The sequence below is a fragment of the Camelus bactrianus genome, chromosome 20 (assembly GCF_048773025.1).
Source record: "Camelus bactrianus isolate YW-2024 breed Bactrian camel chromosome 20, ASM4877302v1, whole genome shotgun sequence".
NCBI classification, from domain to species: domain Eukaryota; kingdom Metazoa; phylum Chordata; class Mammalia; order Artiodactyla; family Camelidae; genus Camelus; species Camelus bactrianus.
Window position 1 is genome coordinate 41,046,242 of NC_133558.1, and position 14,011 is coordinate 41,060,252.

General features: G+C 34.0%; 1 non-coding gene and 1 pseudogene across 1 annotated transcript; both read right to left on the reverse strand.

Annotated features, from left to right (window-relative positions):
- Positions 1-14,011, reverse strand: part of LOC141574142 (centrosomal protein of 162 kDa-like) — a 123,616-nt pseudogene that overhangs the window by 53,091 nt on the left and 56,514 nt on the right.
- On the reverse strand, positions 7,985-8,058 carry TRNAV-GAC (transfer RNA valine (anticodon GAC)). The gene has a single exon. It is a non-coding gene; the product is annotated as a tRNA-Val (tRNA).

Consider the following 14,011-nt stretch of genomic DNA (forward strand, 5'->3'; position numbering starts at 1 on the left):
AACTACAGAAACTACTAGAACTAATCAAAGAATTCAGCAAGGTAGCAGTTTACAAGATTAATGTTCAAACCTGAGTTGCATTTCTTCACACAAATGATGAATCAACAGGAAAAGAAAGTAAAGAAACAATCCCCTTTAAAATAGCACCCAAAGTAATAAAATATCTGGGAATAAATCTAACCAAGGAGGTGAAAGAATTATACACAGAAAACTACAAACCATTGATGAAGGAAATTAAAGAAGACTTTAAAAAATGGAAAGATACCCCTTGCTCTTGGATTGGAAGAATCAATATTGTTAAAATGGTCACACTGCCCAAGGTAATCTACAGATTTAATGCAATCCCTATCCAATTACCCAGGACATATTTCACAGAACTAGAACAAATCATAACAAAATTTATATGGAACCATCAAAGACCTAGAATTGCCAGAGCATTACTGAAGAAAAAGAAAGAGAGTGAAGGAATAACTCTCCCAGACTTCAGACAATACTGTAGAGCTACAGTCATCAAGACAGCATGGTATTGGTACAAAAACAGACATATAGACCAATGGAACAGAATAGAGAGCCCAGAAATGAACCCACAAACTTTTGGTCAACTAATCTTTGACAAAGGAGGCAAGAATATACAATGGAATAAAGACAGTCTCTTCAGCAAATGGTATTGGGAAAACTGGACAGCAGCATGCAAAGCAATGAAGCTAGAACCCTCCCTTACACCATACACAAAAATAAACTCACAATGGGTCAAAGACTTAAACATAAGACAATATACAATAAACCTCCTAAAAGAAAATATAGGCAAACATTATCTGACATACATCTCAAAAATGTTCTCCTACAACAGTCTACTCAAGCAACAGAAATAAAAGCAAGAATAAGCAAATGGGACCTAATGAAAATTACAAGCTTCTGCACAGTGAAGGAAACCATAAGTAAAACAAAAAGATAACTTATGGAGTGGGAGAAAAGTTTTGCAAATGAAACCAACAAAGGCTTGATCTCCAGAATACATAAGCAGCTCATATGACTTAATAAGAAAGAAAAAAAAAATCCAATCCAAAAATGGGCAGAAGACCTAAACAAGCAATTCTCCAAGGAAGACATACAAATGATCAATAGGCACATGAAAGAATGCTCAATATCACTAATTATCAGAGAATTGCAAATCAAAACTACAATGAGGTATCTCCTCACACCAGTCAGAATGGCCATGATTCAAAAGTCCACAAATGACAAATGCTGGAGAGGCTGTGGAGAAAAGGAAACCCTCCTACACTGCTGATGGGAATGCAGTTTGGTGCAGCCACTGTGGAAAACAGTATGGAGATTCCTCAAAAGACTAGGACTAAACTTACCATATGACCCAGGGATTCCACTCCTGGGGATATATCCAGAAAGAACCCTACTTCAAAATGACACCTGCACCCCAATGTTCATAGCAGCACTATTTACAATAGCCAATACATGGAAACAGCCTAAATGTCCATCAACAGATGACTGGATAAAGAAGAGGTGGTATATTCATAGAATGGAATACTACTCAGCCATAAAAACTGACAACATAATGCCATTTGCAGCAACATGGATGCTCCTGGAGAATGTCATTCTAAGTGAAGCAAGCCAGAAAGAGAAAGACAAATACCATATGAGATCACTCTTATGTGGATCTAAAACAAAACAAACAAACAAGCAAACAAAGCATAAATACAGAACAGAAATAGACTCACAGACATAGAATACAAACTTGTGGTTGCCAAGGGGGCGGGGGGTGGGAAGAGATAGACTGGGATTTCAAAATTGTAGAATAGATAAACAAGATTATACTGTATAGCACAGGGAAATATATACAAGATCTTATGGTAGCTCACAGAGAAAAATGTGACAATGAATATATATATATTCATGTATAACTGAAAAATTGTGCTCTACGCTGGAATTTGACACCACATTGTAAAATGATTATAAATCAATAAAAAATGTTTAAAAAATAAAAATAAAGAAGCTCAGTTTCAAAAAAATGAAAAAAGAAATGATACTGTATCAAGCCCTAAAAACCCACCTGCATTTATGCAGGTTTACATGGGTTAACTTTCATATATATATATTTTATGGAAGTATAGTCAATTTACAATGTTGTGTCAATTTCTAGTGTATAGCACAAAGCTTCAGTCATACATGAAAATACATATAGTTGTTTTCATATTTTTTACCGTGTGTTACTACAAGATAATTAATATAGATCCCTGTGCTATACCATATAATCATGCTTATCTATTATATATATATTAATTAGTATCTGCAAATCTCAAATTCCTAATTTATCCCTTCCCACCCCCTTGGTATGGTAACTATACACTGGTTTTCTATGTCTGTGAGTCTGTTTCTGTTTTGTAAGTAAGTTTATTTGTATTGTTTTTTTGGTTTTTTTAGATTCCACATATAAGTGGTATCTATCATATGGTATTTTTCTTTCTCTTTCTGGCTTACTTCACTTAGAATGATGATCTCCAGGTCCATCCATGTTGCTGCAAATGACATTATTTACTCTTAATATAAAAATTCTACAGAAGGCATAATCAGTTCTCTTATTCTTAATTCCAGTCCTTAATATATGGCACAGCTTGCCAAGCAGTAGTAATAAGACAGAAAGTCCAGGAATTGTTTATTCATACCCTGAACAAAACACAATTAATAATGGAAGGTTGAGTAAATATTTTCCTCACTAAAAATGCTTACTGGATGGATCGCTGGATGAATGGATGAAGCAATGAGTCTCCTTGAAGGGCACAGATTCTGGAGCCTAACACACACAAGACTCATACCTTGAATATTCTCAGTTAAGCCCATTTGACTTTGGGAATTTACTCATCACCTCCAAGTCTTAGATTTCATACCTATAAAACAGCACTTATAACTTCTTTTTAAAGAGCATTATTATAAGAAATAAAATTATCTGGAACATAAATACTGAATAAAAACAAATCTGTACTAGTTTACAGCAGGCAAATTACCAGAAATATAATTTTTTAAATAACAGACTTTATTTTTTAGAGCAGTTTTAGGTTCAGAGCAATACTGAGCAGAAAGTACAGAGATTTCCCATTCACTCCTTTAATTCAATCATTCATAACCTTTCCCATTATCAACAGCCCCCACCAAAGTGGTACAGTTACTACAGTTGATGAACTTCTATTGACACATCATTATAATCCAAAGTCCATAGTTTACATTGGCATTCACCTTCAGTAGTGGACATTCTATGGGCTTGGACAAATGTATAATGACATGAATCCATCATTATAGCATCATATGGAATAGTTCCACTGCCTTAAAAATCCTGTGCTTGACCTATTCAATTCTCACTCTCCCCTAAGCCCTAGCAGCCACTAAACTTTTTACTGTCTCTTTAGTTTTGTCTGTTTCAGAATGTCATACAGTTACAAACATACAAAACATAAACTTTTCAGATTGGTTTCGTTCACTCAGTAATATACATTTAAGTTTCGTCCATGTCTTTTCATGGCTTGATAGCTTTTTTTTTTTTTTTAGCACTTAATAATATTCCATTGTCTAGGTGTACCACAATTTATCCATTCACCTAACTGAAGGACAGCTTGGTTGCTTCCAAGTTTTGGCAATTATGAATAAGACTGCTATAAACATCCATGTGCAGGTTTTTGTGTAGACAAAAGTTTTTAATTGTTTTGGGTAAATACCAAGGAGTGTATAATGATTAATTGTAACTGTCAAATTGAATGGGTTACAAGATGTTCAGATAGCTAGTAAAACATTATTTCTGAATGTGTCTGTGAGGGTGTCTCTGGAGGAGATTAGCATTTGAATCTGTAGACTAAGGAAAGAAGATCCCTTTCACCAATGTGGGAGACATCGTATAATCTCTTGAGGGGCTGAACAGATCAAAAAGGTGGAGAAAGGGTAAATTCTCTCTGCTGGAGCTGAAACACCCATCTCTTGCCATCAGTCATCAGAGTTCTGGTTCTCAGGCCTTTGGACTTGGGAGGAATTACACCACCAGTTTTCCTGATTCTCCAGCTTGCAGACTGCAGCTCTTGGATCTTTTTGGCCTTCAAAACATGTTAGCCAATTCCAATCATAAATTTCCTCTTATATGTCTATGTCTGTATCTATATCTATCTTCTATTGGTTATTTTTCACTTTAGAACACTAATACACAGTGCAATTGCTCAATCACATTTTGAGTATGTTTTGTTTTCTAAGAAACTACCAAACTGCCTTCCAAAGTGGTTATGCCATTTTTTAACTCTCACCAGCAATGAATGAAGAGTTCTTATTGCTCCACATCCTTGCCAGCATTTGGTATTGTCAGTGTTTCTGATTTTTGCCCTTCTGATAGGTGTGTAGTGGTATCTCACTGTTATTTTAATTTCCATTTCCCCGAGGACATGTGTTGTGGAACACTTTGTCATGTGCTTATTTGTTGTCCAAACATCTTTAATGAGGTGTCTATGAAGGTCTTTGATCAGTTTTTAATCAAGTTGTTTGTTACTGTTGAGTTTAAAGAGCTCTTTATGTATTTGAGATAACAGTCCCTTATTAGATGTGTCTTTTGTGAATATTTTCTCTCAGTCTGTGGTTTTTCTTCTCATTCTCTTAATATTATAATTTACATGGCAGAAGTTTTTGATTTTAATGAAGTCCAGATTATCCTTTTTTTTAATGAATTGTATCTTTGCTGTTGAATCTAAAATGCCATTGTCATACAGAAAGTCATCTAGGTTTTCTTCTATGTTATCTTCTATGAGTTTATAGTTCTGCATTTTGCATTTAGGTTTGTGATTCATTCTGAGTTAATTTTTGTGAAAGGTGTAAGGTCTGTGTCTGTATTCATTTTTTGCACATGAATGCCCAGTCATTTCTGTACTATTTGTTGTAAAGACTATCTTTGCTTTATGGCATTGCCTTTGCTCCTTTGTCAAAGATCAATTGATTATATTTATGTGGGCCTATCTCTGGGTTCCCTAGTCTGTCCATCAATCTATTTGTCTATTCTTTTGCCAATATCACACTCTCTTGGTTACTGTAGCTTTATAGTAAGTCATGATGTTGGTAGTTTCAGTCCTCCAGAAGTAGAATTTTATTTTTAAATAAAACTAAATAGAGGTATTTAAAAACTAGAATTAATCCCAATTTGGTGTGTGGAGAAATGTAATATAAAGAGAGAAGTAGAATATTCAAGAAAAGTAGTCTCATTTTAGGTGTATATTCAAACTACTTTGAAATAAGTAAAAACTGGGATATTTTAGATATAAGTATACAAATTTTATATGATTCTACTTAAATACATTATCAGAAAGAATGACAATGTCTTCCTATGTAAAACAAAATATTTGCTCTTATCTCTATCACAAGAATATTATGATAAAAGAAGATAAAACATGCTTGAAAGTACTTTGAGTATATGTGTTTGTGTATATAAGTCCCTCTTCCTCCTGAGGGGCTATGATATTATTTTGATTATTTCTTCAAGTGATGTTATAGAACAGGATCTCTCAGCCACTTCATTATCACTCTACTAATGTCATTGTTAGAAATTACTCCTTATGTCTGGTGCTACAGCAGTAATGATTGAATAGCTCACATAATTGAAAATCATGAATTTCAATATTTTATTTTGGACTCTATCCTTGTGCAGAAACTTAAATGAATGGAACCCAAAATAACTGTTTATAATAAACTGCTTTTACCCAGTAGGGTCAAATCATTCTCCTTGTAGCATTATCTTAAATACACTTAAGTTCAAGGCAATAAATTAGTTAAAGAATTAACTAAATCACTTTTCCCCCCTTTCATCATTTATCCAATTAAGGTCATGCATCATTTTTAAAAATCATACTTCAGAAATTTTATGAACACATTTGACCATGTCACAATCAGATTTTTTGCCAAAGTTGAACCACACCCAAAATTTAAGCATGGAAACAGAGAACATTAATGATTGCTTTTGTAGATAATAATCAGACTCAGAAAAAAGGCATAGAGTAAAAGAATATAGCCTTCTTGATATTAAAATCAGGACAACCTGCCTTCCTCTCGGTTTGGACTGTTATGAGACCAGAAATTTTCCTTTAAAGATACAAGATGCTCTTATGTGCTTTGCAATGGGGTATATTAAAATATCAATTCCCCAAATACAGAAAAAATAACTTGAATGAACACAAACATTAGCAATCTTTCTTTTATTTATAGCCTCTATAATCAGATAATCAGATCAGTGTCTCAACAGAACTGTATTGACATTCTTTTTTGCACTGTTTTTGCTCCAGAAAATAGTATCCCCAGAAATCCCCTGGTATTATTTGCCATCATCTTAACATTGCATTGTCTACAGGTTAGAAATATTTGCATCTTTGACATACATCTCCATAGACTTGATAGGTTATTTCATTTGACATTGTAAAATCATGTCTATGGATTTATATTATAAAAATCTCATGAGCATATCAATGATGTAAAACCCCATTACAGTGCAGGGGAATTAGTGACATTAGAAAAACACTGAAAAGTGACTAGACTGTCTCATGTATGGGAGCTTTGTTTCATTAAAATGGAAAACCTCTTGACTTAATTAATTAAATAAATTTATATGTGACTCCTTTTTTTTTAAATATTATTACCACAAAAGAGAAACCTTAAAGAAACTAAGAAAATAGGTTGAAGAAAAGAGTGGATACTTTCTGTTTCACTATTATAATTTGTTTCATGTAGTTAATGGCAATGCTACTCAGGCCAGAAAAAGTGATGGGGAGGGAGAGGCCCCACTCAATTGTCACTTACTGTTCCAGCATACACAACTCTACAGCATGAGTACAGAAAGATCTGGCAGGAATTAAGTCAGGGTATTGAAAACTTAAGCCAAATACTATTTCTGGTACTAATAATTCAGAATTCATCAGGTTGATTTAAAAGCTGCCTGGGGATAAAACTCAACTATTTCAAATTTTATAGTAGATAAAATCATCCTTTTGTTTATATTTTTATCCTATCTTTATTTTAATTTCATTTTGAGGTATGACATCCTGTCCCATCCCTTGGTTATACCATGAGACAAGTTATTTGGTGACAGCTAAAGGAATAGCCTCCACTGCAGTTACTCTCATTCACAGCATGAAGGAAAATGAGTTGGACACTTTTCAGTTAATAGGGCAGAAATACAAATCTTTCAGATGTCCCTAGTTTTTTATGCTTCTAGCCAAATCAGTTTTATTTCCCTTACTGATATGGGTATTAATGTATAAGTTTCCCTAGAGCCTCTTGCTTTTATGCAAAGGAAGGCTGGGTGTTGTGTGAAAAATGGACTCTTTGAGTTTCCTTTTGAATTTATGGAGTTTAGGAGTAGCATACAGTCATGTGTAGCTGGGATGACGGAGCACGGCGTACATTACCACATGTCTGCTCAGTGATTTAAATTTACCTCCTGGAGACCATTACTGATATTAGCTCAGTGACTTTATTTATATTTATTTAATTATAAAATATATGTATCATGAAGACAGCAAACTTTTGTAAATTTCTAATTTTCTTAAATCAAAAAAACTTGGAAATGTGCATTCAAAGACAATCTCAGTTCTCTGTAGTTAGATGACAGATATGCTATTATGATAACAAATTATTGTTATTTGGGCCCACCTAGTGGAAAGAGGCTAGTTTTTGTAGTCAGAAATGGCATGGAGCTGTGGTCTATATATTAGCTGAGGGATGTCAAACAATGGAGGGATAGTTTCAATTTTCAGGATAATTTTGAGACTTAAATGAAATAGTGCATATATAATACCCAGCAGGGGCCTGACAGACATGAGCACATGGCTTTCCATTCATGGTATTTGCATTAACTTTTTTTCACAATAGTTCCAATATAAACACATATTCTTTTTTTTTTTTACTACTTTTTTTTTGTGGGGGAGGGAGGTAATTAGGTTTGTTTGTTTGTTTACTTTGGAGGAGGTACTGGGGATTGAACCCAGGACCTTGTGCATGTCAGGCATGCACTCTACCACTTGAGCTATACACTCCCCCAACACATATTCATTTTTGCTACTAGCAGTTTTCTCAAGAAGGAAAGGAAAAGAAGCCTCCAACTTTAAAACTTCCAAAACAACTAGAAACCACAGTCCATCTCTATTGTGACTCAGAATTTGAGTAGGACTCAAGAACCAGTATCAATATTTTAGATGTATTTCAAAGATTCATCTATTCTCCCTTGAGAGTGATATATTAATAAGAAAATTAATGGTATTTGATTTGTTTATAAATGTTTATTTTATGAATTATTTGAAAAAAGGTTACAATTTTGGAGGACTGGGAACAAATGATAATATTCTTACCTAAGTCAATGGTCTCACTAAATACGTGTTACCTCGAAATGTATTAACAGTGTTAAGTGGTAAAGATAAGTGCATAATGTATAAAAAACAGGATAGAGAGAATGATTATAATGTTGTATTGACATATAGTATATATTATATTTAATATATATAATATATATATTTACACACACACACATATATAGCAGGGGGAGAGAGAAAGAGAAAGTCTTCTAGTCATCATGAGGAACCTTTGAAATAAAGTTTGCAATTCAATTTGAAAGTGTTCTTTCTATGTCAATCAGGATAACCAAGATTATACAGCTGTAACCAACATTCCTCCATACCTCAGCAACTTAAAAAATGAAACGCCATTTCTTCTCACACCAAATTCCTATCATTTATAAACTGTGGGCTCTTCTCTGTGTTTTCAGTGTCCTCACTCTAAGAACCAGGCTGATGAAACAGCCCCTACTTAAGAGCATTGCTGGTTTCAGCAGCAGGCAGAAGGAGATAATGCCTAGTGTCATAACAAAAAAATCAACCTTAGGTGACACTTGTACTTCAACCTATTGGGCTGAACTGGTTTCACACACCAGACAAGGATGAGAGAGACAGGAGCTGAAATTCTGACACACTCCCAGAAGAAATGGGCTATTTGGAAAATGGCACTAGTGACTATCGAGCTACTGAACCATAAACCAAGTTGTCACTGGCTCAAGGGCATCTAGAGCACCTGCACTCACTCAGCAGCCTGCAGAGAGTCTGGAACTTAGAAGGGGCCCAGAAAAGAGTTACTGAGCGAAGAAGTGTATTGTTAGAGATGAAGCTGAATGGCAGTAGTTGTAACAGGCTATCTTCTTAGCTAAATTAAACTACCTATTGAGGAAAGGCTGAGATTTGCAGTCTATGGAATCAAATGAAATTAGCCTGCACTGCATGGCAACTTATAATCAATACCCTCTAATACCTTATTTTAAAAATGTAAATGAAGCCACCTACCCTAAGGTAGAATGCAAAAAAATTTTTAAGCTGCAATATTGTTATAATACTAAATCAATCTCATTTCAACCATCAAGAATGAAGCCACACAAGAAAACCCAGTTGAGATAGGTTTATAATCCCAATAAAAAATCAAAATTGCCATTATAACCACAGATAGAAATATATGGCTCTGGAAAGTGTCACTGTGTATAAATCCATGAGCAATTTTAAAGCAAAGGGTACTGATTGAGTAACACAGATCTCCTCAACTGAACAACCTAGAATGCCCACCCACATTCCCTTGATTTTTCCCATGCCTTGCCTGCCAGCATTACATGTGCCATCTGGCAGTCAGTTCACTGACAACCTGTAGCTCAGCTGGATAAATGAATCAGTAAACAATGCAAAATATGTTGAGGCATGCTGTCACTTAAGGAATAAATGTTAAGCTGGCTAGAATTATAGAGAGGAAGAAACAGGATACGGAAATAGAAGAAGAAGGAATGTGTGAGTGATTAAATATGAGGTCATGTACAAGGGATCACAGGACAAGTCAAGGAAAGATTGTTACAATGGAGACATTCAGAGTAAGATCGATGAGATTTATGTTCAAAGTACAAACATGTAAAATTTTAAAAAGCCAAGTGTTGTTTCAAGCAATTCATTAGGTTCTATAAAGGTGATGACCAAACCAAACTCCAAATCATAAGCAACTAGAAATACATGTATACCAGGCATTGTGGTTCAGCCAGTTGGTTGCTACTCTGTGAACCAGCATTATTCCTTGGGTAATTAGATTGCATTGCCTGCTGCTTTTATATCTCATCTCACTTGAGCATTTATTTGATATTCAGAGAAAATGCAGGGTAATTAATGAATGCTGCAAGCACAAATGAATATTATTTCTATGCAGACTTTTTGGCAACTGAGTAAAACATTTGGAGAGAGTAAACCAGCATCAGAAACATGGATGGAGAATAGAGGCTTTGCATTCTAAACATATGCCTGCCTCTAGCTCCACACTTAATCTACTTGGGTCTTCCCTCTGTCTCCTGGCTGCACCATCCGGCTAACCAAACTGAGAGTTCTCCTGGTATGTGTCATCTGACAACAGAACAGGGATCATTGAAAATTCCAATAAAGAACCAGCAAAGAATTGACTCATAAATCAAAGCCCCTGTTTTTGTCTTTAAAACATTCTGAACTTCTAAGTGGCTTCTGGGCATCCCATTTACATTCTAGGTCTTTTTAGGAAGCAGCAAGATATAGATAAGATGTACAGAGAATAAAGCCAGAAAGTATTAGGCTTTGTTCTCACACTTATTACCAAGACCTGACAGGATCACTTCATGCTTCTTAATGAATGTTCATTACATCAAATTTTAAAAGAGTATAAAATTTTACTCTAGCTGTCTGCAGGATTACATGGGTAATTCAAGTGAATATTTTTGTACACTCTACAGCAATACAAACATATAAGAACTTATAAAATTTTAGCACAAGGTTTCTAAGAAGTAGTTCTAAGAAATCACAGGAGTGCCGGAATATAATAAGATTTTTTGATATTTCCAAGTCAATGGAAGTCTTACATCTACCCAGGATATAGATGCATGGTCACTGCATAGCAAATGCTTTGACAAATATACTGAGGGTCAGGTCCACTAAGGCAGGCAGATCTTGATGCCAAAACACTTAGAAATCAGTAGTGGAAGGGTGCTTTCTTGTATATATTTTAAAGTTAACTTCTTACTGAAAAATATGAATGATCTGTGAAATAATTTAGACAGTAACTCTAAAACTCTGCCACTCTGATTTCTGATCTTACTACCTAATGTTTACATCCTCTTTTTTTAATGTATTTAATTTCCCAATGAGAATTTTCAGTTTCATATTTCACTTGAGAGATAGTTTGCATTAATAGCAAAATAGCACAAATTATAACAATTTGTCTCAATTATGAAAGCAACCGCAGAGATAATCTAGTCTTTATGTAAGATCTGACATAAAAACACTGAAGTTAACACTTACCAAGTACTTACTATGCTCCATGAAAAGGGTTGAGTGTGTGTGTGTGGTGTTCATTTAATCTTCACACAGCTCTCTAATTAGATAAACAGAGACTTGTTTAAGTTCACTCAATCCAGATCTGTTTCCAGAAATTTCGCTGACTAAGAAATTCTCTCTGTGTATCACACATATTTTTTGGTGGCTAGCCAACAGAACATTGGCATATGACAGTGATTTAAAGAAAATAAAAAGAGAGAATGATCTTCCATTTGTGGGTGTGCTGCAAATAAACCACAATAAATTGCCAAAAGGAAGGTGAACATTCATTTTGTGGAATAGTTTTTATACAAAGGACAAAGGGACTCAATTCATGTTCACAGCAAAGCACATTATTTTAGGAACAGTTAAATGCTGATCACTCTTCTGTAATTCTGTTTTAATTAAATACTACCTTTAAGGACCATACTAAATAATGTGCTAAAATTTCAGTTTGTAGATAAGACACTAATCTGAGGTTCTCCATCATCAAAGTGTTAAAGTGTTAGCACTGAGCAACCTGATCTCTGAGAACCCTGGTTTTCTTATATTTTACAAAGTGTGTGTGTGTGTGTATGTGTCCTCCTACTATGTGTGATTATTAGGAGGCTTACAGGATACAAAATATGTGATGTAGTATTTGATTCCCTCATCAATGTCTCAACAGATCTTTGGTTGTGTGAACTTAATATGCTTAAGATATATCATTTCTTCAGAAGACAGCTATTTTCAGTCATAATATAAAACTTTACAGAGATATTAAGTCAGTGTTAATGCATATTTACCATGCAAGTCAATCCATTCTATTTTCTTGGCTTGGAGTAATTAGTTATTAGACTTTTAGGATACTGCATATTTAAGGTAGAGCAAAAGTCTTCAAATGCTTAAGAGTCACATGGATGCCAATTAGGTATAAACATGATTATAAATTCTGGGTTGTTCTGTAATATTAGAATGTTAACCTTCTATTAACTAGTTATATATATACACATTATATATATATGTATATATATACATATACATATATATAAATTATTATATCTCTGAAATAGTTTCTTTGTCTGCAAAACTGGAATAATAATAAAACCCTGTCAGAGTTTGTTGTGAAGATAAAAAGAAATAGTATATAAAAAGTACTTAGGATAATGCTTTCTGCATGGTAAAACAATAAATTTAAATATTACTACTTTTATTAATAACTATATATTGAAACATGACATTATCTGTTTGTTTCATTATAATTTGAGTGAAACATAAGACTTGGATTAATGATTTGCTCTCTTAATCTATTTCACATTAGTACAATCAAAATTCCTAATAGTAATATAGATGTTAAAAAACAGTAATATTGAACAAAAATTTTATCCCAGAATAAATAGAATCAAAATGTATATATACCTTTGTTAGGCAGATGATACAGTTTTGAAAGAAGAGTGAAGAGTCAAAAACATAAAAATAAAGGTAAAGATATCATTTTATTTGCTGTCTTCTATTTCCTACAAAGATAACTAAGAATTGTTTCGCTCTAGGAATGTTAAGTTGTTCCCCAAAATTCCTCTAATTTATCTTCTAAATTCAATACCATCATGGTGTGCAAAAATGACAGACTTGTTCTCAAAGTCTGTATTACAATTGTTATTGACAATGCCTTGCTCTCAATTTCTGAAGGAAGGAAAAACAAAGTAAGCCATGGCTCTAAAAGGACAGTCTTTGTGTATGTGCTCAAATATGAGCCAACAAAAGTGACAATCTTACTTAAAAAAAAAAAAAAGCAACTAAGGGTAGAAGAAAAAGGCAATCATGTCCTAAAATGGAATATAAAGAGGGTTTTTTTTTTAAGATTCAAAATTTAGTATTGTAAAGAGGCTGTTAATTATTAGATCCACTTCATTAAAAAAAAAAACAACCTGTTTCAATATTGTCTTTTCAATTCTATTCAGATGAATATAAATAAATGAAAACTCTATTTGTTAAAAGTGTCCGTCACTTCAATGCATGTGTAAATTGGGTGTTGGAAAGGAGTCTGCAACAGAATTTCAAGAATTGAGTAATCTGCATTCTTATATTCAGGGAAAGTTGGTTTAAGCAAAATATTACTTTGACAAGTAACAATGAGCTTCGAAGTAAAGGAGCATATTAATACACTGATCTGATTTCACTGAAGGAATATGACACTTCTGGACAGCTCAAGAGATTGGCTGCAACATACAGAAAGAAAGGTGATTACTGGAGCCACCCTGTGCTCTTCTGTGAGCTCAAGTCACAGCAGACATTAATAAGTCACTAGCTATTTTCACATGCTTTTCATAGCCTTTGTGTCACAATTCCAGGACAGAGAGAATATAATACAAAGAACATCATGTAGAGAGAGCTAAAGCAAGCCTGTCAAAAATTAGAAGGCCCAAATTTTATCTTCCTTCTGTTTTTTTTTTTTTCACTGTTCCCTGAAAAGCTTGTGTCAATCTCACTTGGCCAAGTTTTCAAACACAGCAACTAATTTGGGAAATGTCTGAACACAATCAAGTTGTCATCAGCCTATCTTGTGGGCATTCAGGCTTCCTGGTAATGATACTTATTTGGAAAGCCAAATTTAGATAACTGTGCTTATACTGGCCTATATAAAATCAGAATTTAAA